A 22,140-nucleotide genomic window follows, 5' to 3' on the forward strand; every position below is an offset into this window, starting at 1 on the left:
CAAGCTTTCCTTGACATCACTCAATAAACCCCCTTTCCACACTGTTTTTATCTTTTTAAATAAAATAATGCCTTTTATTCATAAATTCCAATCACAAAGAGACACCAGAAAAATCACCTAAAGACTTTGGAGTCAAAATAAAAGTTATCAGTGGAATAGAGAGGAAGCAAAATGCCCCTGTGTCTGTTAGCCATAACAGTGAAAAGACCACTTCCTCTCTCTGATTCGTGCATCCATGAGTCCTGATGAGAGAGACACACATTCCCATTATTAGTCACTGATTAAGAGTATTCACCATATCCTGGATATCATTACACAGCCCCCTCCCCCGCTCCAAAGTATTGTCTCTCAGCTCATACAATAACCAAGTATTCAAAAGGTCATTCCACCATCCTATCAGGCCATCTGCTTCAGGGTTAGGGGCTTATGGTGAGGCCAGTGAATTCCAGAACATTAGCCCACTGCCAAATTTTATTTGCTATAAACTGGCTTCTTGTCTCAGAAACAATGCTGTGGATGCTGTTGAATATGACATTCAGTAAATCCATGGTTGGTGGTTTTGGCAGAAGCATTGTGGGAGGTGAAGGAAAATCCACATCCAGATTAAGTATTTATTCCAGTGAGATATACACTGTCCCCCTAATACAGAATTGGTCAAATATAATGAACCTGACACCAGGGGTTTAGCTGCTTCCCCCATGGAATGATAGCTTGTGAGGGCTCAAAGTTTGTCTGTGATATTGGTAGTTTAGTCACTTAGCAGTGGTTTGAACTACATCATTTTGGTGCATAGAGGTGCATGTTGCTGAACCTGTGTATGACCTCTGTTCCTGTCATCATGGCCAGTTTGTCCATAAGCTCACTGGGCAAGTAGAATAGTGGCTAAAGAGAAGCTTCCAGACATCAACAGAATGGGTCATCGTGTCCAACTGCCTATTAGATCACCTCTGAGGAGGTTGTTCTCTGGAGGGCATTCACATGGAAACAAATATCCTTAGACTCTGCACATTTGGGCAATTCTATCTACCCGCCTCTTTCCCAGACCTCTCTGTCACCACTTTTTCAATAATTTTCCTTCCAAGCTCCTAATTACCAGCCAAACTATTAGCCACCTCTCATAAATTAGTGTAGATCCCTACTGTACAAGCAAAATGAACAGTCATGTGCCCTGCTTGAAGTAACGCCCACTGAGAGGGTTTACCTTCACCACCAACATTCAGGTACTATGGAAGCTGCTCACCTTTGTGAGTGGAGTCCACTTTGGGTGGAGTGCACCCGCTAGAGCTCGTTAAGTTAATTCACAGAACAATTGGTGATTTTGCGAGACTCACCAAATCCTCACTAATTTCTAATATGAATGAAATAAGCCACCAGCACCGGGGGTGTAGCTCAGTGGTAAAGCGCATGCTTAGCATGCACGAGGCCCCGGGTTCAATCCCCGGCATCTCCACTTGGGAGTCTCTTTGCTGGGAACTGCTACAGAGTAACACTAATTATTTTTTACAGTGGTTCAGCAGCTCCCAGGGTTGAGAAAAGTGCTCACCTGCTCAGAGCTGCTCACCTCTGCTCACCAGTATATGAGCAGAATCACCTATAAACCAAGTCTGGTTCTTTTTTCTTCTTCTTTAGTTGTAGGAACTCCCTATGAAGCTATAGAGGTAGATTGAAGAATGGAGGATTGTACCAAGTGTAGGAGCCATGGGAACATAAGCTACTTTCTCATGCAAATTACTCATGTATGTAGGCCCTGCTCATATATTCTATTTATACTTGAATATGAAATGGTGCTGTGCACTGCTTATTACATCACAATGCTAAATGATTTCCTTGCCTGGCTAATGAAGGAGCCAATCAAAAGCTGATTTGGTTGTAGTCTCATTTTCATTTTTGAAGGAATTTTTGTGAAGAAATTCTGTTATGATGAGATATGCTGTTTCAAATTTTCTAAATTTTGTGAAAGTTGCTTCCCTGTCAGTTGGGAATATTGTCTCAAGAGTTTAGTCTGGTAATATTTATGTATACGGTATTCTTTTAGCAAATTCACAGCATCATTGGACTCCATTTCTCAGCATTTTTGGAGGTTGTGAGAGATGAAAGAATGAAAAGAAGAGAAAAATAAGGGACCCCCCCCCAAATAATATTTTCTTTAGTTTCCTTTAGATTCTGAGCTGTATCTGGGTCAACTGACAGGATGTAGAGGAGCGGAAAGGCTTTCTATTGAATCCCTCATTATTACCTGTTTTCAAATTCTCCCACCTTTACGTGTTCATCCAATACTGCCAAGAATTGGATGCAACTGGCATACGTGGAAGTTAATAGATTCCAGGTCTTTCCAGATAGGAAAGTATATTGGACAATTAGGCAGCCATGCTTAAGAAATCTGAAAACGTCTAAAACAGAAGTTGAAAACAATCTGAATATTAAAAAAGAAATGTCAGGAAGAGAGGGTTTTTAGGTAGCCGAAATAGCTCAGTTGGGAGAGCGTTAGACTGAAGATCTAAAGGTCCTTGGTTCGATCCCGGGTTTCGGCACACTAAGGGTTTTAGTTGATCCCAGGGGTGAATTTCCTTTCTGCGCATTAATAAGGAATGTCGTAATGCAGCAGCCCCCAACATTTCTGGCACCAGGGACCGGTTTCGTGGAAGACAATTTTTCCACGAACGGGTGTGGATGGTTCAGGCGGTAATGCGAGCGATAGAGAGCGGTGGGGAGCGACGGGGAGCGACGGGCAGCGGCAGATGAAGCTTCGCTCGCTCGCCCGCCGCTCACCTCCTGCTGTGCGGCCTGGTACCTAACAGGGCGTGGACCGGTACCTATTCACTCGGATGATGCCCACGAATGTTGAGTTCCTTTAGCATGCTAAAGCCTAATTGCACAATAAAAACAATGTTGCGCCACAGTTCACACTTTTTGTTTTGTTTTGTTTTCACACGATGTGCAAGCACTACTAATAGAAGTAATAACAATAAAATGTTATGGTTCAGAGATGCACAGGACACTGAAAAACTTGAGGAAAGATCACTGAGTCGCTGCAATGCGTAGTGCGCACAGCAGCAGTGGGAAGGGTCAAGGGTGCCACGTGCTGTCTCTGTTGCAATTACTCTCCGTGATAGCCCTAAGGTAGCCATAGACGACGTGTAAATGAATTGGCTGTATTCGAACAAAACTTTATATATGGACACCGAAATGTAAATTTCATATAAACTTCACGTGTCACCCAATACTTTTTTTTGTTTCCTTTTTCACCTTTAAAAATAAAAAACGGTACTCCTTTCGGCAACACTTATACTAAAACTGGAAAGATACAGAGAAAATTCCCATGACCTCTGCGCAAGGATGACATGCACATCCATGAAACTTTCCAAAACCATTCTTAGCTCGAACGCAATAGTTTACCAGCCACTGGGGTAGAAGAGTCCATTGTAAATATTCAGAACATCAAGCAGGCAAGACTTCAGTAGCCTTTTGCCGATTAGAAATAACTGGAGAATAAATGTAAACACACGGAACCTGAACCCCTAGGGATTCAAACTTTGTCTCCCCAGATTAAAAATTCTGAAATTTACCTAGTGAGCTACCCAAATCTACAGGTCTAGCTAGCGGACATGTATTCAACTGATTTATTTGGTAGATATTGTCCTAGTCGCAAACTCCTTGGCATTCTCTTTATTGCAGAGAAAATTCCATTTGAAAGAGATGCTATAATGCCTCACTCTCAGAAATACTTTGTTTTCCTCTCTCCTGTCTTTGTGTCCTCCGTTCCTTGAGGCGTCCAGAACCAGAGCTGTAGCGTCCCCTACAAAATGTCATAGTAGGGTTTGCAGGCCATATTGCTGCATTTAAGGTGTTTTATTTCGTGGTACATATTTATGAATTCATTCCCTTCTTTCTCATTTCCCCACAGCATTGAGAGCTGCTCAACATTAAGAAATTATGTAGGGACATCCCTTTCCCTGTGAGTGATAATGACATTTTCAAACGGAAATGAATCCAAAAGTCATTCTATCTGTCTTTTGACTTCAGGATTCCTGACTGTAAAGAAGGATCTGGAGCAGGTGTTCTAGGAAATCTGCTTGGCTTTGAAACTTGCCCTGTTACATGTTGGCTGTGAACTAGTGGCCAACTAATTACTTCACCTCTTAGGGAGTCTGTTTATCAAGGAGGTGATATAATCATTTAATGTAACCCATTGTTATTACTATTATCCACTTGTTACCTCCAGCTACATTAAACAAGCACTGTTTTTTATTTAGAAAGTTTGAAAAAATAAATGTGTCATATTGACCACAGTCAGAACTCAACCTAGAGTTCTGTGAGCAGGATTTCAAGTTTCCCTTGGGAAACCCAACATGTTTCAATGCCTCAAAACTCAAACTCTCCACCACCTGGCAGTAAGTGATGCTCATCATCTATCACTCACTGGGAAGAGGCTTCTTCATTCAGTTCAAGTGCACTGGCTCTTAGATTTGGGAAAAGTTTGCAATCAATAAATTAAAGGGCATAAATAAGAAAAATAAAAAGTGGAAAGACCCATTCCCAATTCCTCAAGTTTGGTGAGGGTCGGGGAAGCAATGTACATTTTCTATAGTGAAGAACATGGGACTTACAGATAATTTCAGTTAAAGGAAACATCATCCTACTAAAAACATGAGTCACATTTTTGTTTCCTTAGCTTTTCCTCCACCGTATTCTAGAAGGTGATAAGCTAGCGATAAGTGCCTGGTGTGTGCTGGGAAAAAATTGCTGCTCCCAGAGCTTCCTGCCTATTCAAGTAATGGAGCCACGACAAAAATCTAGAGAGAAAGCTATAATTGCCTTATTTCAAGGGTTTGGGGGTTTCTTATGTCTTCTAGCCCACTAATCCTTTAGGCATCACTGAAGGTCACAAAATGGCTCTAGATTTTTCTATGAATGAACCCTCAATGAACTTATGGAATCTTACTCTAGCCAAAGTACATGTGATTTTAGAACTTTAATTCAACAAGTGTCTGAGTAATCTGTTTGAGCCACTGGCCTCTCAATTCAGACTGAACTTTTGAAGTCTCCATGTTGTGTAACAGACGACAGAGTCATTCTTACCATCCTCAGAGCAAAGTTGAGGATCCTTTGACGCTGGCTATCTCCTCACTCAGACCTAGTATTTCAGTCAACTCTCTGGTCTAGCAGTCTTATTTCATTCATTACTTTGTATTCCTTTATTGTTTCTTATTCATTTTAATGCTCAGTGTTTCCAAGATTGTCTCGAAGACACTGTAATCTGTTGAGCTTACTATCGTCTTTAAGCACTTTCTTACATTCTGACACAGAATGATATTCTAGGTGACAGCAAATTCTTACAATGGGGATCTGTCTGAAGAAATTAAGTTGTGGGGCTAGTTCTCCCAGTTGTTCCTTGAGTGTCACTGATTCTAGGCTCTTCTTTTCCTTCTTCTATTCACCTTTTGTAGGTTGACAAGTGTGAATAGATCCTAGGAATGTACCTTTCTGCCTAGCATGAAGATGCCTTTCTCTTCATGTAGCCTGGAAAGAGAATGCAATAAAGGAATTTCAGAAACAACGGAATCGTACATAAGGGATTTTTGTACTAACAATTTCAGGTTCTGGAAACACAAGGCAGATAGATATTGCCATTAAATTTTATTCCACGAGCAAAAAGAGTAAGGGGGTGTAGCTCAGCGCGTGCTTAGCATGCTCGAGGCCCCGGGTTCAATCCCCGGCACCTCCAATCGCAGGCGAGGGTTTCTCATTCTGCGTGATGAGACCAGCTCCTTGTGAGTGTTCGTATTTCTGCCTAAAACAGGCCTTCGGTTTTTGGAATCACTACTATCCTCTTCATATTGAGTTACCTCCTTATTTTGCAGGGGGGGTGGCAAAAAAGTGAAATATGGGAATTCCCTGGCGGTCCCGTGGTTAGGACTCCGCGCTTTCACTGCTGAGGGCGTGGGTTAAATCCCTGGTTGGGGAATTAAGATCCTGCAAGCCGCGCGGCGCCGCCGAAAAATAAAATAAAATAAAGTGAAATACATCTAGTTTAGCATTCAGTAAATTAGTTTAAGTAGAAATAATGTAATTTTAAATGGCCTTTTAAACTAATGACATCAAACTGTAAATTTAAAAAGCAACTTAAAAGGATTTAAATATGATAATATATAGAAAGACATACTCATAATTTCTCAGATCTTCATGCACTTTTGAGTTGAAGTGACAAATTAGCTCTAATATATCACACTGTAACATGCTCCCTCTGCACATGACTATGTATGAAACCAGATTATGTCACGCAAAATATGCCTCTTTGACATGAAAATTATTTTGAACTGAAGTTAATTAAGATGCAAAAAAAAAAAAAAAAACAACAAAACACACACACACACAGGAAAGCTCTCTCTACCCTCCCATATCCACCCAAAGGCAGGATATAAATTCTCCTTTTACTGGAGACAAACTCTTATCAGCCCAGAGATGCACCAGAGGAATCTGCAAACAAATCTTACTCCACTAGTTTCTTCCCATATATTTAATTTCCCACAGTTTTCTGCCCTTGGAAGATGAAAACTGCATTCCTCGATCCTGTCATTTGTCTACAAATTTACTGTTCTTTGTTGAATATACTTCATTAGCCGCGGTGCTAAGCCGCCACTTTGAGTTACTTTTTGTTTAGGTTTCTTCTGTGTGATGCCTGTTGCACACATTAACAAGCTCTGTTTTTCTCTTGTTAACCTACCTTTATGTGTAAGCGTGCCAGCTGAAAGCCTAAGTTGAATAAAGTGTTGTCTCTCCTGTTCTAGTATGCTGCCCTCTCCACATTCTATACACCAAGCAATTGGACAGCACCCCATTAGATCTACACACTATTAAAATGAGTCAAGTCCTCTGATCATGAACTTGGGAGTGAAAGCAATTACAAGACCTTCTAAAATTTATAAATCCTTGCTTTTCATTTCTAGACTTATTCTTGGAGAACCAGTAGCAAATAATGGAAATCAGTGGGGACAGGTATTTCCGAATTTCTTGGATTATATGAGAGTAGAGTGCACAAAATGAAGTACTGGGTTTGGTTTCTAGCACCTTTGTTCCCGCCCTTTTCTTTTACTCTCTTAAACTATGTTGGCACAAACGTTTCCCACTTTCCTCTTTATATTCCCTAACTCACTTTTTCTTGCTCATAGCACAGTTAACTTCATACCCATTTGCTCCTGATCCCTTTCCACTCTAAGGGCCTCATCATCATTGGTGATGTCTGTTTTCCCAAGGAACATTTAATTGAAGGAAACAAAAAAGAAAGATCTGGCTCATTCAGGATTTCCTGAACCCAAAACGACAAACATGGCAGATTCACAACATCAAGCTTGAGCAATCAATTCCATTGGTAGTATTATTTAGGAGCATGAAGGAAAAAGAACAGAAAGAGAGAAAAAGAAAAAAGTAAGACATTCTCAGTCAATTATCTCTTAGAAAGCATTATTCTTTCAACTGTTCCTGGGTTAATTAAATAACTGCAGGCCAGGGAGAAGCCACTAGACTGTATCCAGTTTAGTAATTTCAGAAATAGTGTAATTTAACCTGATAGACTTTCTCCAGAGAACTCTTAGCTTACAAAAAAAAAAAAAAGATGGAGAAATAATATTTTATGAAATAGCTAGAAAGAGGTAGAGGTATGGGGGTGTAGCTCAGTGGTAGAGCGTGTGCTTTGCATGTACGAGGTCCCTGGTTCAATCCCTGGCACCTCCACTTAAATTTATCAACCCCTTTTCTCATATCCTCTGCGAAAAGAAGGGCAGTGGATTGCTTTTATAGTTTTCCCATTTTTGCTGCCTCTGGCTTATCACCTCCCAGGGCGGGGCAACAGCAAAATAAAGACAAGAAGAAGGAGAGAGAGAGGAAGAGAGGAAGGAAGGAAGGAAGGGAGGGAGGGAGGGAGGGAGGGAGGGAGGGAAGAAGGGAAGAAAGGAAAAGAAAGACATTCCCATCAGACATTTCACTTCCAAAGCAAGAAGCCTCCCACCACAACTGGCATATGCAAATAAAGACAGAACAGAAAAAGGACAGAATAAAGGGGAATAGAAACGGCCCTATTCTTTTAGTTTGTTTAGTTGTATGAGCAGTCAGATCTGCATCATCTAACAGACAAGAGAAAAGCTTTCACCTGCCTCCCCTGCCTCCCCCTTCTCATCCCCACCTCCTTTCCCTCCACCCCTCCATCCATTACTGGACGCAAGCAGTTGAGGTGGGGGAAGTGGGTCCCAAATCTTTCTGAGTGAGTGACTGAGAGAACATTGAACAACCCAAACAGCAGTGCTAAGGAATGATGAGACTGTCAACGTGAACATTGGGAACATAATTGGAAGCTTCAGGGTTGGAAGCTATTAGCTGGCAGGAATAGTTTGATTTGGGTGGAAATTAGGCTTAAGGCATTAAAATTTTTTGTTAGAAGCTGGATTTTGGCAGATGATAAATTGGGTCTCATTGGAGATTTTAACAGACCAGGTAGTAGAAAACACCCAACCCCATACACACACTCCTGGCTGAAATAAAGCTGCAAGGATATTGGCGAGTAATGAATTAAAATGTCTTCCCTTCTACATTTCCTACATTTGCCCACGGAATTCCAGTTTCTTGTTTTTAGAATTTTAAATAAAGTCATAAAGAGGAATACATGATTTAACATCACACCAAAGATTTCTGAGATGCAACCAAAGCGGTAGTGTGTGCAGGGTTGGGGAGATGAAGAGGGAGGGATAAAAACAGACGGATGCATAATTTTCTTGTGTTTCCTAAAATAAACACTATTGGTATAAACAAAGAGCTAATTAAAATTATACAACAACTTTGTTGCTATACATAATTGTACATTAGGTGAATATATCAAAATCAGTTCCATTTTCAGTTTTTTTTTTTTGGTTGCTAGTTTGTGTATCAAAAAAGTAGAATAATGTAAAAGCTGAATTTTGCAGAGGGAGGGAAGCTGGTTCATGTGTACAAACAAAAAAGATTTCCAGTTAGCCTCTCAAAGGCTAGGAGGGCTGAGAGGGTAGGATTAGCAACTCACAGTGGAAGATGAGAAGACAGGACTCCACAGACACTGGACCTTAGGATGCCCAGTTTACCCAGCAGCTGCTATAAACTCCTAAAGCACAGACATCCAAGGGCATCGTTTTTGGACCCTCCCAGTTGAGAAATGCTTTTACAAAGCAGTGTCTATTTTAGGGCAGATGCCAAGTAGAGACTGCTTTTAAATTCCTTTTTGAGTGAGCTATCTGTTGTCCTCTTTATTTTCCTTCCAGTGGCTCCTAGCAGCTCCTGGCAGAGAACAAAAGCTTGCCCTTGGTGTTTTCTGTGCCAGGAACCCTGATGCATATTCTCTCTCTTCCTCTTCATACTCACTGGATTAAACATGGAGCCTCCATACAGTCTCAGATAAATGAAGGCAGTGGGCAGAATCATGAAAGACAGAAAGTCTCTGAAGAGCACTGGGACTGTAGACACTGTAGCCCCCAAGGGAATCCATATTCTGGGCACTTTTCCCAGGGAAAGAAAATAACTAATACCTAGGACCTCTAAGGTTCACCTTTGGCTCCCTGATGGTCGGTGTGCCTCAAGTGGCTTCAGCTTTGACCTTGGGATTTGTTACTCCTTCTCTGGTCATCTCCATGGTACCACCGGTTTCCCACATCATCACAGCAGGGGACTGTACCTCCGCTGCTCCTGACTGCCAGAGACCTAGCAAAAAATTCAGGGGAGTGAGTACAAAGAAGGGAACTCAGAAAGTTACCTCTGGAAATTTAGGTACAGATGGAAAGAGAAGACAAAACCTTCAGCTACTAAAGGAAAAGGGGTAAGTGTCTGCCACAGACAATCACTGGTTCTGGCACTGTTTGAACATGAGATGAATTTGAAATGTGTAGGAAGCAACTTCATGATGATGAAGATGTCTCGTAAGCAAGGTCATACCTGAGTCTATAATTCAGCAGATAGCTTGCATCTAGAGACCTGGATTTTCACGTGGCTATGGAAGAGAAGGCGCCTGAGATGAGAGTAGCACACGGACTGAAAAAGACCCATTGGAATTGGAGAATTAGGAGTTATTGGTATGCATTGCAGGAAAACAAAAGAATGGCTGGCTTTAGATTGATTTCGGACCTTGTGGCTCTTTGTTTCTGCTTCGGGTATCTTCCCTACTTCTCTCAGCTTGCTTCAAAGTCTGCTCCACAGCTAGCTCTCAGGAAGGCATTTCCATTCCATCACCAAGGAAAGTCCCAGGAATGGGGCATTTTTCTTGTCTTCAAATTCTTCCTTTCCCCCAACTTCATCCTCCTCTGCCTCCAAAGCTGCCTAAAAGACCACAGAGGTAATGCAGAAGAATACAAAGAAGAAAAGTCAAGTATTTCTGGCTTCAGTATTTGTAGCACGTGGGCTCCATAGTTGTGGCTCGCGGGCTTTAGAGCACAGGCTAATTGTGGCACTCGAGTTTAGTTGTTCCGCGGCATGGGGGATCTTCCTGGACCAGGGCTCAAACCCTTAGTCCCTAGCTTTAGGTAGGTGAATTCTTAACCACTGCGCCAGTAGGGAAATCCTCAGCGTTAAGTATTGCGGAAGGGTGGTAGGGACGGGGCGGATAGAGGGGGATTTAGGTCCTTCCGGAAGAAAAGAGATGACAGAGCGGGAAGAATTTACAAAACCTACCAAGAAATGCAGAGCGACAGAGAGTGTGTAGCAAACCTAGGGCAGCAACTCGGCCGGGACCCGGCAACTGCTTTCCTCACTGAGGTTCTGTTTTGAAAGACAGAAGGAGGGAAGAGGAAGGAGGAAACAGAATACACAACCTCTTTCGGACGGAATTCTCTCCGGAATGTGAGAGAGCAGGGAAATGTGTGGGCTGGGAAAGGAACTGGCACTTTGTATGCCTAGAGAGCAGCTCACACCTCAGGCACTCAGGCGCAAAACCACTTTCCGCCTATTTTGTCCGACAGGTAACCCAGATATGAATTTTGGATGAAGTCCGAAATCATATTTAGAAGAGGCCGGACAGTAATTTATACTATTAGAAAGCTCCGCAGACTCAAAATCTGGCAGGTCTGGGAAACCCTGACTGGAGTGTCAAAAACCCGGAACCTGGATGGAGTGGACTGAGTTATTGGGAAGATCCCACGCAGGAGCTGGCAGAGTGGACCAGAGCGGAAAGGCGAAGCAGTGCGTGAATGGGAAGAGGGAGGAGGCGAGGTTGGAGTTAGCGAAGTAGGGCGAAGAGGGCTTGAATATGAATCTCTCAACATGAATAGGATTTGGGTAGATGGGTAGGAAGGACGTGTCCAAGCTCCATCTCTCTTCTTTGTATCCTATAGGTACAAGAAAATGTTGGCTTTCCGTGATTTTAGGGAAGTGAGCAGCAAACTTTTGTCCCACAAGAAGATCCCCCTCATTTTTACCCAAACTGTTGGCTTTTGAGAGCATCGTGGGGCTCTTTCAATAGCTGAGGTAGCTCCTCAGAGCGCTGGATTTTTGACGGAAGTCAAATTGTTTCAAACGTGTTGCCTGTTGTGGTGGCAGCTAGTTAGTGTAGAAGTGAGATCCGCCGGCTGCTTTTGGCTTGAGTATGTGGAGGTACTTGTGCCGGCGACTTTTTTTTTAATGCTTTGAGAACTCAAAATTGAAACCAACCTAACGAACTTACCTTTACTAGGCCATAAGAGAAAGTTGCGTCTCGTGGGCCCGGGTAGCTCAGTCGGTAGAGCATCAGACTTTTAATCTGAGGGTCCAGGGTTCAAGTCCCTGTTCGGGCGGAAGTTGTGCTTTTCTTTCCTAACATCTAAAAAAAAAAAAAAAGTCCCTGTTCTGGGCTATGAACTGCCAGAGGAAAGCAGATTAATCCTAAATGTTTCATACCTTCGCCCAAGTAAACAGGAGAAGGCGGTTGGGGTGGGGGTTTCGACCGTGGAATGTGTGCGAAGAAGAATGAATCCCCTTATACCTCTTGGCAGTCTGTTGTGCTTTTGGTTTGTGGGTGTTAGATCGAGCTTGGAACGAGTAGTAGCTTGGGTTTAAACATGATTAAGATGCCTGTTTAAGAAAATTTAAGATGGAGTCTTGTGGAGATATTTGGCAACCACAGTGATCCCTAAGATGGCAACTCTGCAGCAATCTGTGATTGGGAGGGGTTTTATTATTATGGAAAAGAGAGACAGTATGTAGAGGAAGAATGTAAAAGGGCATATTGTCATTTGAAGATTGGGAACTCATTAACGGTATTCCCGGAAAAAAGATGTATTAAGCTAGACTAATCTTGGACTCTAGTATATTGTTCCTTGAACTTCCTTAGAAATCCCGGGAAATGCTTAGAAATCTAGGTGAGGTGATTGGTATCTCATCTCCTTTTTGCCCGCTTCTGACCATATGAGAGTTTTGTTCATGTTCACAGAAATTCCATGAAGTAGATTTTGAACTTGGAAGGACCCCATTTGTCGGGAAGAACTTGTCTCTCAGTTTGTCCAATAGATTCATCTGACTGCCAGAATAAGGAATAGGAAACAGAAAAGTGACAGGTCTCAATGAGGGAGAGAAATGTGTGGGGTGGGGAAATGGGGCTGGCTTTAATTTGCCTCTGCGTCTTGGGGTAAAGCACAATTAGGATCATGTCCATTGTCCCTGGTAAATCATTACATTATGACAGAAGCAAACTGGATTCCAAGTGGGGTCTTGTACATTCCTGATATAAGCAAAAGCACGGTAAATTGGGAAGCACTGCCCAATATAATATGAGGCACAAATGCCAACCACATATATAATTTAAAATTTTCTAGTCACATTGAAAAAAGTAAAAAGAAACAAGTGAAGTTAATAACATTTTATTTAATTCAGTATACCTAAAATATTATCATCTCAATAAATAATCCATATAAAGGCATATTACCTAGATAATTTACATTCTTTTTTTTTCTTACTAAGTCTTTGAAATCTGCTGTGTACTTTACAGTTACAGTACATCTCAAGTTGGATTGGTCATATTTCAAGTACTCAAGAATCACATGTGCTAGTGGCTACCATATTGGATAGCAGAGTTCTAAGGATTAATGCATTTGAATAAACAGAAGAAAATATATAGATGTGCAAATTAGAGCAGTTTTGTAACTCAACTCAAAATCTATATGCAAAATTTCACTCATATTTGTGAGGCATGCCAACTAAAAATTGGCACTTGCCATCTGTCTCTACAAGGACTAAATCACTAGCCACTGCAGCCGCTGACCTTCAACACACCCTGAAAGGAGTTTGCAGTGGAGATCAGAAATGAGGCACTCTGTGCTCTGGGAAAAACTGGCACAACAGGCCTTCAAATAGTTAGATATTTTCAGGAGATTTTATGAGCCCAAATTTTTACATCTTATCATATCTAGAAAAGCACTAAAATCATTAACAGTGACATCAGCAAGCCTCTGCCAAAATGTGTGCTTAACAGCGCGTACCCCCTTCACCAGAATCTTTTATAATACTGACCTTCCTCCCTACGTCTTCGGAGCCGTTCCTCAGAGCTATCTGAGACAGTCTCCTGGGCTATAGTCCTCACTTTGCCCCAAATAAAACTTAACTCACAACTCTCACATTGTGGTTTTTTTTTTTTTCCAGTCGACATGTGTCAACTGAAATAAAAATGCACAATGCGGGAGCTATGAGTTTCAGTTTTATTTGGGAACTTATTGAGAACTACAGTCCAGGAGCGGCTATGTGCAAATACTGGTAAATTGCCACTATGTAAGGTTACCTGAATTCTTTCTGATAAAGTGCTAATATTTAATATCCTTTTACCATCCTTTATCTTTCCTATACCTAAAGACTAATATATGTTTTCCTGTGAGTGACAGAGATTGTCTTCTACCCAAATCATTCGCTCATAAAAATGCATGTGTTAAGACTTGAGAGGAAACATGCCATTGGATATTTCTGCCAGTGGATATTCCCCCCATTACTTCCTGTAAACAGAAAGCCATACTTAAAATTTCTAAGTCAGTGGTCACATTTCCACAAGACTCTGAATCCCTCAGTTTTCAAGAAATTACTTTGGGAGCCACTGGGGAGAGAGATCCTTTTGTTCACAAGAAAGTCAACTTCAAAAGGTTGATATATACTTTAAAAAAGCTATTCAAGTACGTATATGCTTTGAAAACAGTGTGTCACAGTAAAAAGATAAAATATATATTTGAAAAGAGATTCAGATATACATATTTTCAACAAAGGACTTTATCATAAACAAGGTAAAATTTTCATCTGAAAGGAAATTCAGATACACATTTGAAAAGAAAGAGAGTTACAATATCTTTCAGGGAAAAAAAAGGAGGGAGGAGAGTAAAACAAAGAATATTAGTTGGGCTTTAGAGTCTTCTAATTGGTATAATGCTATTTTGATTATGAGGGAACTCTGTTCTCATCAGGAGTTCTATGTGTGTCTGTTAGATAAATTGCACAATTCAAATATTATGTATCCATACTTTATTTCTGACGGTAATTACTGAGCACAATGGGTTATAATCCCCCGTTATGGATAAAAATGTACTATTTAATCATTGGTGTGGCAAAAGCTGGGTAGTTACCTGGAAAAAAAGTATTGACTCCATATCCCACAACTCACAGCAGGATGAATTCTAAATGGTGTTTGAGATTTATGAAAACAAAACTTACTAGTACTTCAAAAACACATGTGAAATTTTTAATAACTTTGGAGTGGGGAAGGCTATTGAATCAATTGTGATTCAAAAATCCAAAATTAGGGCTTACCTGGTGGCGCAGTGGTTGAGTCCGCCTGCCGATGTAAGGCACAGGGGTTCGTGCCGCGGTCCGGGAAGATCCCACATGCCGCGGAGTGGCTGGGCCCGTGAGCCATGGCCGCTGAGCCTGCGCGTCTATATTAAAAAAAAAAAAAAAAAAAAAATCCAAAATTATTTAAAGGAAAATTTTAACAAATTTGATTTCAAGAGAGCTTCTGAAAGAGTGGTAAGAGTATAGGTAGAGTTTGTTTAGTAGTTTTATCCTTTTCTTACTTTCCAAATTTTCTGCAATAAATATGTATTATTTGAATAATAATAGAGTAAAACAGAACAAAACAAAACCTCCTGTAAAACAAAGTAAAAATACACAAGCAAAGTCAATGAAAAATTCAGACTGGGAAAATAGAATTGCTATTCATATAACAAAAGGCATAATTTCCCCGTGTCACTCAGCATAGGCTTGATCATGATGTAAAAGAAAACATCCACAAAATCTCAGTGGCTTAAACAATAAAGGCACATTGTATATTTTCCCTCATTGGTTGGCTGTTGGCTCTTCAATATTCTCAATTTGGGATTTAGGATGATAAAATAGTGTAGAAGAGGGGAAAAAACATCTTTTCCTCTACCTGTCTTAACTTTGTTGATTGGAACTGTGCAAATAAAAGCGACAAAAAACAGATTAACAACAGAGAAACAAAAGTTTATTAATGCATGCATCATGCATACACATGGGAGGATTCAATGATAAATGACTCAAAGGGGTAGTTAGCCCTGAGCTTATATAGTGTCTTAGGAAAGAAAAATAAATTTGTAGAGAAGTGATGAGATAAATGAAAAGGGTTTTAAAGGCTTTTGAGGGCAGAAAACTGTGGGTAGGTAAATATCTGAGGGAAACTAATGGAGTAGGGTTCGTACAACTCCCTAGCATTTGGTATTGTCAGTGTTCTGTATTTTGGCTATTCCAATAGGTGTGTAGTAGTATCTCATTGTTGCTTTAATTTACAATTCCCTGATGACGTACGATGTGGAGCATCATTTTATATGGTTATCTGCCATCTATGTTTCTTCTTTAATGAGGTATCTGTTCAGATACGTTGCCTGATTTATAATCGGCTTTTCATTTTCTTGTTGAGTTTTAAGAGTTCGTTGTATATTTTAGATACCATCCCTTTATCAGATTCGTGTTTTGCAAATATTTTCTCCCAGCCCATGTCTTAACAGTGTCTTTCTCAGAGCAGCAGTAATTTTTAATTTTAATGAAGTCCTATTTATCATCATGAATCGTGCCTTTGGTGTTGCCATTTTCACTTTTGAAGAGCTTCTGTTCTCTGCTGTATGACTTCTGAAGTGAGAGACAAAAATCACTGCAGCTGGGTCTGGGGTCAGAAAAGCCTTTTCAGTAGATTGTAGTAGTGCAGCGGGGCTGCGGGTGCAGAAGCGCTCCGGACCCGGATGCTGGTTTAGGAGGTCTTGTCCACGTTCATTCTTCCACGGGGTAAAGTAGGCTGCGGAACGAGAAGCTGGCCACTGGATAAAGGAAAGGGGGAAACAAAGGAATGCGGGCTTCTTTAAATCTAAGATTCTTCATGAAGCCAAAGTTCACAGATAACCACTCCGGTTATCTGTGGTCAGGTGGACTCGAAGGCCTCTGTGGGACAAGCCGTTGCCTCTGGGGACAAATATGAAGGCAGGATTTTCACATTTCATCTATCTGGACAATTTTCTTTTTTTTTTTTTCCTCCAAGCGGGATCAAGTTGGAAGACGCAGCTCCAAAGATTCATTTGACCATTCAACTTACTCTGCTGCAAAAAAATTGGGCCGCATTTTCCATGAGCCTTTGTTTTGGCTCGTAGACCATTTTTCAAAGGGTCCTGAAAAATCCCTCAGTTCTTTCCACCGGGGGTTTGATTTGACTGACGGGAGAAAAAACAATTGTGCTGAAACGACTAAAATAAAAATTGTGCTGAAGCTACTAAAATTGGGCTCTGTTCTCAGTAACAATACGAGTTGGATGTTGTCGACGGGTCTCGGAAGGGGGCTACTTGGATATAATCCGAAAGAGGCTTTAGATGTAATTCGTCTTCAATGACGGCTACTCTCTAGTTGGAAACAAAAAACCCCAAAATTGTGCACAACGCTTTGAGATTTTAAAGGGACAGGAATGCTGCCCAGTAGCTGGCATCCAGCAGGGGATGTAGCTCAGTGGTAGAGCGCATGCTTCGCATGTATGAGGCCCCGGGTTCGATCCCCGGCATCTCCAGTAGGTCCTCTCGTTTTCGTTGTCAGCCTTCGTTCTCGTTTTCGGCCTTTGGCCTTACATTATTAAATAAAATATTCTAGCTCTTTCTCATTTTTCTCCCATTATCATTCCCTTTAAATCGAGCTATTTTCCATCTATGTGCTTATTTCTCTTCCGTTTTGTTAAATAAACACCGCCATTTCCCCTGCTTCCTGGAAACTTCCTTGGGGTGTCTTATTACGCAGTGAGTAGTACAAAGCCAGAGGGACAATTCACAAGTAAATTCATCCTATGAATGCACCCAGGAAAAGGGAATACAGCTGCGTATCAAAGATTTATTTAGCTCAATTAAAGGAGGTCCTATCCATTCCCACTATCCACTGGAAAATAATCAGTAAAAATAAAATATCTCAGTAATTTTTTTTAAGGGGAGGAGAAGGTATCATGTGTTTAGTATTGATGTGGTAGTTGCACATCAGTATTCAAGGGTACACCCTATGACCATAGAGGAATTTCTTTATGCATAGTTACTAACCTAGTTACCATTTTATTTCTCACTGTGTCTTTGGCATTGCTCAACGTTTCTGTGCAGAAAAACTGGTCACAGTCCAGTACAGGAGGTCTGGAAATGTAGTAAAGGTTAGGAATAGCCTGTGGAAATGGAAGGCACCCTTAATAGCATGACTGTTCTCCTAGCAACCAGCCCCTAACTCTAGAAGCAGGCCAAAGCTCACCTCATTAACATAACAAAAACACCTTTGTCTCTCTCTTCACTTAGGAAATTCTAAGGATTTTAGGAGCTCTGTGCCAGCAGCAGGTCTGAAGGCCAAATATACATTTCTTATTATAAATCACAATATTAATAATGTATACCCAGGTGTGAAATTGCTGCATCATATGGTAGCTCTATTTTTAATTTTTTGAGGAACCACAAAAACCTTTTTTTTCTCCTTTCTTAGCTTATCAGTTATAATTCTTTAACTTTTTTTAGTGGTCCCTCTAGAGTTTGTGGTATACATTTACAATTAGTCCAAGTTCACCTTCCAATAACCCTACACTTCTTCACAGGTAGTGTAAATACCCTTGTAATAAAAAAAAATCCTACTTTTCCTCCCTCCTAGCTATTGTATCATTGCTATCATTTATTTCAGTTATATATAAGCATACATAAGTATATATACAATATTTGTATAACCATATAATCAAATACATTGTTGCTATTATAATTTTGAACAAACCGTTATCTGTGAGATCAACTAAGGAAAATAAAAGTTTTTATTTACCTTCCCATATCCTTCTTTGATATTCTTCCTTTCCTTATGAAGATTTGAATTTCTGACCTATATTATTTTCCTTGTCTCTAAAAAACTTCATTTAACATGTCTTGCAAGACTGGTCTACAGGGAACACATTCCCTCCGTTTTTGTTTGAGAAAGTTTTTATTTCTCCCTCACTTTTGAAAATTTTGCAGGGTACAGAATTCTAGGCTGTGGTTTTTTCTCTCAACACTTTAAATATTTCACTCTAATCTATTCTTGTTTTCATGGTTTCTTAGAAGTGAAATGTAATTCTTACCTTGGTTCCTCTATAGGCTAGATGTTTTGTTTTGTTTTTCCTCTGACTTCTTTCAGGAGTAATTTCTTTCTATTTGATCTTCTGTAGTTTGAAAATGATATGCTTATATATAGTTTTCTGTTTGTTTCTTTTTTCATTTATCCTTCTTGGCACTCTCTGAACTTCCTAGATCTGTGGTTTGCTGTCTGACATTAGTTTGGGGAAATTCTCAGTCATTATTATTTCAAATATTCTGCTCCTTTCCCTCTTTCTTTTCCTTCTGGTATTCCCATTACACATATGTTATATTTTTTGTGCTTGCCCTAGAGTCCTTGGGTATTCTGTTCTTTTTTTTTCCCTAGCCTTTGTTTTCTTTGTTTTTCAGTTTTGGAGGTTTCTATTGATATAGCCTCAAGTTCAGAGTCTTTCCTTACTTATGTCCACTCTACTAATAAACCTGACAAAGGCATTCTTCCTTCTATTACTGTGTTTTTAATCTTTCACATTTCTTTTTCCGTTGTTTATTTTAGGATTTTCATCTTACATTGCCTATCTGTTCTTGCATACTATCTACTTTATTCATTAGATCCTTTAGCATATTAGTCATAGTTGTTTTAAATTTCTGGTCTAATAATTCCAACATCCCTGCAATGTCTGGTTCTCTTCTGGCTCTGCCTTTTCAAACTGTTTTTTGCCGTTGGATATGTTGTGTAATTTTTTCTGTATAGCCTGACATGGTTTACTTGATAAAAGGATATATAAGACTTTAGTAATGTAGTGGTGAGATGTTGGGGGAGGAGAAGCTTTCTCTAGTCCAATGATTAGGTCTCAGTCTTTTAATGATCTTTTACCTCTGGGTCGTGAACTTCACAACTGTTTCTCAGTTGTACCCCCCGCCCCCGCAAATGCCCCGACTTAGGTGGGACAACATAGCTAGAGTATGCTGGAGCTGGGTTTTTCCTTCTCTCATGTGAAAGCCTAGAGCCAGCTGGAACTGAGTATTTCCCTTCCTTCAGGACAATTAGGCTCTGACAAAACCCCAGCAAGTTACGGTCTGGTTAAATCGATTCTTTAGTAGGCAGGCCTTGTTAAGAACAACAGAGTGCTCTGGCATATTTCAACTTGGTTCCTCTTCTCCCCACTCTGCTGGAAGCATGAAGGAATTTCCCCCCAATATTTGCATATTTAATGTGAGAATCTGGTCAAACTCCTAGGGGTAAAACTCACAGAAGTGTGGGGATGCCACCTCCACCCTGCCCTGGCCATGACTCAGGGTCCCTGGAGTTTTTAACTATCAGACTTGCTTACATGGATCCTTAAGCAATTTATCAATTACAGTTCAGGTTTTGGTTCTTCCTGTGGTTTCCACTTGTGAGTCACTGCTCAGGTAAGTCATCACTCCCTTTATTCACCTGTCTATCTCTCCATTCTTGGGGGCAGCCGTTTGCCCTGTGTCCACACCTCTCTTATAGATTCAGGAAGACGTGTTGATTTTTCAGTCTGCTCAGCTTTTTCCTTCTTGATAGAATGGAGTGGTGACTTCCCAGCCCCTTATATATGGAACCAGAAACTGGAAGTCTGTTTGCTAGTTTTTTATACGTTTTTGTCTCTGTACTTATAGTGAAATGCTCCTATAATTTTTCCTTCTTGTATTTTCTCCACTGGGTTTTGGTATCAGTATTATACTAATCTCCTAAAATAATTTATAGTTTTTCAGAATATTTTGTACAACACAGAGGTTAATGCTTCCTTTACGATTTCATAGAACATGCCAGTAAATTGATCTCAGACTGGAAATCAAATTTTATGGAAATTTTGCTTCAATTCCCGATTCAGTTTTTTAAATGGCAATATATTAAATCAGATTTTCTATAACTTTTTATGTTAGCTTTGATAAGTTATACATTTTTATACATTTTCCATTTCTTTGAATGGAATTGAGAGGATTGAAGCCAAATTTCATGATTTCTCACTTTTAAAATTTCCTAAGTAGCCACTGAAAATATTCTCCTGTTTATTCATTTATGCAAACATCCATCTCTCTATCCATCCACTCATTTACATTTTAAAAATGATTCAAATATTCACTTACACTGGGTATTGTAATAAGTACTGATATACAATTAAGGATAACACAGTGTCTTAGCTAACCTTCAAGAAGACCCCCTATGATCCTTACCTCCTGGTCATCACACCCTTGTGCAGTCTTCTCCCACTTGAGTCAGTCACCAAGACATGAGGGGGAGCTGAGGCTTCCTACCCACATGTGAATGAGCCATCTTGGAAGCAGATCCTCCAGATGCAGTCCAACCTTCAGAGCACTGCATGCACAGTAGACACCCTGAGTTCAACTTCAAGAGACACCTGGTGCCAGAATTACCCAGCCAAGCCACACTGGAGTTCCTGACCCACAGAATCTGAGATAATAAATATTATTTTTTTTAACCGTGTACATTTTGGAGTATTATTCAGCAATAGATAACTAATATTCACAGCAAGCCTTTTTAACATTTCTCTTAAAGGAATAATCATTATTTACAAAAAATATACAATTTTTATGTTTCTCTCAAGCTTGCAGACTACTATTTGAAAATCAAATAGCAATGTTAAATTAAGATGTGTGGCTCTCCTCACGTTTTTCTTTTTATCCTGAAAAAATTCCGAAGATTTTAGGCTGATTGCCTAGTGTAACTTATCCACCAGAGGGTCATGGATCTACCATTAAAAGAGTCCCTGGCAAAAAGAAATGGAAAAACCATAATTATTTTAGATGACTCATGTTTTATGTAAACTGTCTGGGACCACCACCTCTACTACATGAATAAAATTTAGGTTCTCTTAGCAAGGTGAAAAGATGAGAAATGCAGGTGTCATCTTGGTCAAGCTGATTTCTCTGCCTTCATCTCCACCTTGCACCTCCCAACTCACACCGTTCTGAACTACATACAGTTCCACTCCTGTACGCATGTTGTATCCTCAGTTTTCGTTTCCTTTCTATTTGACATTCTTATTCATTCTTCCAGGCTTGCTCACAGGTTACTATATCCGGGGACTTCCCAGAACTAGGCAGGGATAAAACCTTCTTGATTTGTTGAGACCCTTGTTGAGAGTGATCTGAATTCCAAAGGACCACTCCCTCTGCAGAAAAAATAAAGCAACCCGGAAGCAGAGGTTTTGCCTCGATCTTAAAAGTAACACGTTTCTTTCTTCCTGGCTTTTCTTTCCAAAGAATCAGAACAAGATCCGAGGATTCGTATTCCTTGGATTTGATTTGTATTCTTTGGATAAAATGAGGATCAGAGGCCTTAGGAAGCAATCCAACATCTTTACCCTTTAGCCCTCCCAGTTGCTAAGAGTGGAAGGAATTTATTTTTCTAACAGAAATACCTTCATTGGCTCCTTGTTTTCTAATAGTTACATAGCGGTTTCTGGAGTCCGGGACTAGGGTGCAGAATTGGGGAGGGGAATGGGTTGGTAGGTTTCATAATTAGAGACAGTCATTGGCAAAGTATTTTTTTTATCCTTCCTGTAAGGAATTTTCCTTTGTTCCACATATCTTTCGGCAAACGAGACAAGCACTCAGAAAA

At 40.3% G+C, this 22,140-nt stretch overlaps 6 non-coding genes and 1 pseudogene across 6 annotated transcripts; all 7 read left to right on the top strand.

Moving 5' to 3' along the window:
• LOC116762187 overlaps positions 1-22,140 on the top strand; it is a 382,117-nt pseudogene that overhangs the window by 165,959 nt on the left and 194,018 nt on the right.
• On the top strand, positions 1,379-1,450 carry TRNAA-AGC. The gene has a single exon. It is a non-coding gene; the product is annotated as a tRNA-Ala (tRNA).
• On the top strand, positions 2,459-2,531 carry TRNAF-GAA. The gene has a single exon. It is a non-coding gene; the product is annotated as a tRNA-Phe (tRNA).
• LOC116762945 lies at positions 3,265-3,371 on the top strand. The gene has a single exon (XR_004352373.1). It is a non-coding gene; the product is annotated as a U6 spliceosomal RNA (small nuclear RNA).
• On the top strand, positions 7,660-7,731 carry TRNAA-UGC. Its single transcript has one exon. It is a non-coding gene; the product is annotated as a tRNA-Ala (tRNA).
• On the top strand, positions 11,708-11,780 carry TRNAK-UUU. Its single transcript has one exon. It is a non-coding gene; the product is annotated as a tRNA-Lys (tRNA).
• Positions 16,949-17,020, top strand: TRNAA-CGC. The gene has a single exon. It is a non-coding gene; the product is annotated as a tRNA-Ala (tRNA).

The sequence above is a fragment of the Phocoena sinus genome, chromosome 11 (assembly GCF_008692025.1).
Source record: "Phocoena sinus isolate mPhoSin1 chromosome 11, mPhoSin1.pri, whole genome shotgun sequence".
Classification (NCBI taxonomy): domain Eukaryota; kingdom Metazoa; phylum Chordata; class Mammalia; order Artiodactyla; family Phocoenidae; genus Phocoena; species Phocoena sinus.